This window comes from Priapulus caudatus, unplaced genomic scaffold (assembly GCF_000485595.1).
Source record: "Priapulus caudatus unplaced genomic scaffold, Priapulus_caudatus-5.0.1 Scaffold1848, whole genome shotgun sequence".
In the NCBI taxonomy this organism is placed as follows: domain Eukaryota; kingdom Metazoa; phylum Priapulida; class Priapulimorpha; order Priapulimorphida; family Priapulidae; genus Priapulus; species Priapulus caudatus.
Window position 1 is genome coordinate 17,152 of NW_014578909.1, and position 4,420 is coordinate 21,571.

Below are 4,420 nucleotides of genomic sequence, written 5' to 3' on the forward strand. Positions count from 1 at the left end.
CAATAACAAAAACATATCCTACGAACATTTCCAATAACAACAACATATCCTACGAACATTTCCAATAACAACAACATATCCTACGAACATTTCCAATAACCACAACAAGCCGGCAACATTCCCAGCAACGATACATCGTTGAGGCAATAACACTTCATCGCATTCCTGTTGTCAACGCGGAACCGACTTAGGTTTACGTGCCAACCAGGTGGCAGCCGCACTCGGGTAATTACCCCCGCGTCGCCCCGCCGTAACACGCTATTGTTCTTCTATATACACGACAACGCTGGATATTAGACTTATTCCAAAAGTCGTCCGTCTGCCGTCATCTTGCTCGTCACACACACTCATCACACGCTTGCCATGACTTACGGTGTCAGTCTATAGGTGGCATATATAGATTGTGACGCTTTCCGCAGTAAGGAGTAATAAAACACCTTGACAGCGATGTTACGCCCCGCCTGTTCGACAGCAGTCACGCCCACAGGTACACGCGGAGAGACGTGACCGCCCCCATCCACACACACGACAACGAATACACCCATCGGTTAGTGAGACGCACTTGACCTAATGACTTCGTGACTTCGCTGCCGCGAATAATTATCATATTGAATGAAATGAGTTTTTCAACACGCACGCACCGCAGGCTCCTGGTCGAAACGGACACGTGTGTAAGGGGCCACGACCTTTCCCAGCCTATAGTTTCGTCACAGGGTGACAGATGAAGCTATTCCTGATTCGTTCATATGATCTGATTTCGCTAGGCGTGAGAGAATTATTGCGTGGGCCGGCGAATGCGTTATTTACGCGATGCACTATGAGCTCTAGCGGCAGGTTTGTGCAGCTTTCTGCGCGCTTTGTTTGGTGGCGGATGATAAAGTTAATGGTTATATGCAAGATAATGTAATAATGGGGTTAATGGGCTCTTGTTATATGGTAGTGCCGCCGGGGCACCAGTTATAAATGCAAAGTGTTGCTTCAGTTGCCAGCCTAACTGTAAGTATATGTAATCACATTATCGGTCAAACGAAACCGAAGACGTGATGCTATTAGAAATGGCTGACACATCTGTATCTAAAGATTTCTAGTGCTTTCTAGGTCATGACCTCGCAAACGCGGATTTAAATTTTGGAGATTGTTTATGCACGGAATTCCATGCGACTATGCGATGGAATTTCAAAGGCTTAGGCATTTTCAGAGGATTCACCTACATTCGCTAGTCAACAGTAACATCGCCATGTTTTACACATCAGGATAACTGGACAGCTTAGACACTGAGCGCAAGATTAAATTAATGTACATGCTTAATGTTTTGCTTGTACCTACATCTTCCTTGCTGAATGTGCTCGTTCTTGCTGAATGTGCTCGTTCTTGCTGAATGTGCTCGTTCTTGAAACACTATAGCTATATAAATTTGTCACACGTTTCTACATACAGCAAAGCACCTTAAAGAGACCATGTATGAAAAAGGTATATGTATATCTATGATAACAATAAGCTAGCTCCACCGTGTGACCACTGGGTAGTAGGCCTACCTTCCATGGGGCTTCACACACACTTTTTACCCAAACACCCGTGAACACTATATATATATATTATATATATAGTAGATATCTATGGGCCATGCTACATATTGTACACAATTCCCCTTCAATTTCGTAGAACTTTTAAGCCATTCTGGGCCATGACCTCATCGTGCCACCTCAACAATCCGACCCTGCGACCCGCCGAATGCTCGTCTCAAGGATCGTGTAGGGAACCCAACATAGAAAACATGTGCGGTACTGTCTGGGCTCGAAACTGACAGCTTACAAATTGGTCATTTGACACCTTCAAACAAGACTAAATCGACTCGCCGCCGCGAGTTAACTATAATTGACTCAAATCCGCCGCCAGGTTTCGCACAGCCGACTGCAGACTATGGCCTTAATGACATAAGCATGGCTCGGCCGATTGTCGCCGCACACCTCTCCGCGAGTCAGCGCTTTGTACGCGCACCTTGCCGTGCTATCGTATCATCTGACCCCGATGTTCCGGCTAGTGCGCAGGCGACAGACCGAGCAGGGCGCCGTGAATGTGTTACAGAGGAAACACCCGGGATGAGCTGCTCATCGGCCACCCTCGGCCGAGTGACGTACACCGGCCCCTTGACCTCGGGCATCATGAATATGCAAATTCTTTCATCTTGCACGTAAGCATCAATTGGAGCGCGTGCGTGCGGTCGTTACGAATACGCGCGTAAGCGGCCAGGGAATGCCACCATTGTTCCTAACAATTGCGACGTTCCAGCACCAGGTACGAAATCTAGGTGTGTGCGTCTAGGTGTGTGCGAAATCTAGGTGGGTGCGTGCGTGTGTCTGTGCATTCGTGTGTGGGTGTGCGGGCGTGCGTTCGTCCGTTTGTACGTGCATTCGGGGTGGTGGCGGACGGGGGGGGGAGCGGACGGGGCGCGGGGCTTGTGGGATAAGTGTGTGTCCATACGGCTTCACCAGGAAAACACATGGTATCAACAGTATCAACTACTACAATTTCGTTCCTCTACATTTACGTTTGCTCTAACGTGGCACACGCTCTGTTTGTTCATCATTCATAGAAGTGCGGGAATAAAGATTGCCAGACAGGACTCTGAATTTTGGTAATTATGGCTAACAGCAAGCTCGGATGCCTGCGCGTGTATCTGATGAAGGACGTATCAGGCAGAGTAAACGTCCACTATTGTTCGGCATCAAGGAGGTTTCAAGATGTACGACCGCGCGAACCACCAACGCTACATGCGTTCATTATAGTCGGCGAACTTGCAGAATTCAAGGCCAATGACCGCTGAACTAACAGACGTATATAAGAAAATCACAATCGGTGCTTAATATCTATGACAGGGTCAGCTGAAAACGGCGCGTATAGCTTGCAGGCGTCAATGCAAGCAATGCCTACACACATTCCTACTGTTCTACATTTTTAAACAACGACTAACCCATGCAGACATTAAGCTCAAGGCCGTTTCGTCTAATGTCAATATATAAGTAGGGGGGAAGTGTCTGCGTAGGCCGTAGGGTAACACGTTTAGACCTTGCGTGCAACTACTTCAGGGTGATTCAATGAACTTTAGTACATCGCGTGTAGACATACGATGGAATTTAACAGACCAGGGTAATTGTCGTGGAATTGATGGCATGAAAAAAGACGCTTAACGTAATAGGAAATTCCTCAGCACTTGTTGGACTAAAACTACAAGTGACACATTGACAGTGAGACTTTAAATGATTGTCACTGAATAGAATGTAACTGAGTTTCCCATCTAAGTGTCGATCTACGTCTAATATGCTCGTGTTCGTAAGTAAAGTATATGTGTTCTAGCATTGCGCCAATTTTTTAGTGCTATTTATATCAACATCATTATATGATTGATGGATAGGCAGGTGAAGTAATGCCGTTGTACCGCCGAATGCCTAACACTTGCACTATTGCATTGTCCGCTTGCACATGGCGTTGACCCGGAGTATACATTAGGATTTTACGCGATCGAGTAACACGGAAGAATTATCATACTCTAACATCTTAATGGCAGTTACCACGCCAGATGACGTGCGAGAAATAGACCGCCGTCCGCGTGGGGCGGTTAGTAGCCGCGTCCAGTTAATACAACTACGATATTCGCGGTCCGGTGGCGTCTTCTGCGAAGCGCTCGGTTCGGCGGCCGCCATTTCGTGAAGTTAACAGCGAGCGAAGATCCTAACGCGACCGGGTAGCTTTTAAAACGTGTGTAATCGTTTAATCTATTACAATCAAGTAACCTTTCACGCGCTTGTGCGCGTAGGATAAAGCGCGAGTTTTGTCCGGCATAAGCGCTGCTAACCGGCAGCGACAGGCTCTTTTTCCGCAATGGCGTCACACGCACGTGTATAGCGCTTAGTACTGCCGGCCGCAGCTGCACTCTTGTACGCTAATTTCAATATGCACCGAATGAAAAATAGATGCATCGCAGTGCGCGGTACGGCCAACATGGCGGCTATTCAAACAATGTGATTGGAATGCCGGGAGTGTAACAGAAACTTTTCCGTTTTGCTGCACCTCGAGCTAGAGCGAAAATGTTTGCTGTCGATGTCTACATTGTCGTCTCGATCACACCGACCGAAGCTCAACGAGGGGTCAATTTAAATTGCTTGCCCAGCGAGACATAGTGAGCCTGTTGCTGGGCAGGGTCTGCTTCTGTGACTGAAGAGATTGATCTTAGATTCCAACGAGAACGAGAATGATCGCAGCGAATTAACTTCCAGCGCTTGCATCTCGCACCTTCCTTGATGGTTTTCATATGCAATGTGCAACATTTGAAAATATAAATCGAAACTGCATGTATTCAATTATAACTTCACGCGACGTAAGTAATAGTACAAACACCATCTGGATTTAGCTCTATACGACT

The 4,420-nt window shown here is 47.0% G+C and overlaps 1 protein-coding gene across 11 annotated transcripts in view; it reads right to left on the reverse strand.

Annotated features, from left to right (window-relative positions):
• LOC106817744 (filaggrin-2-like) overlaps positions 1-4,420 on the reverse strand; it is a 23,708-nt gene that overhangs the window by 8,820 nt on the left and 10,468 nt on the right. The gene's annotated exons all lie outside the window — the stretch shown is intronic.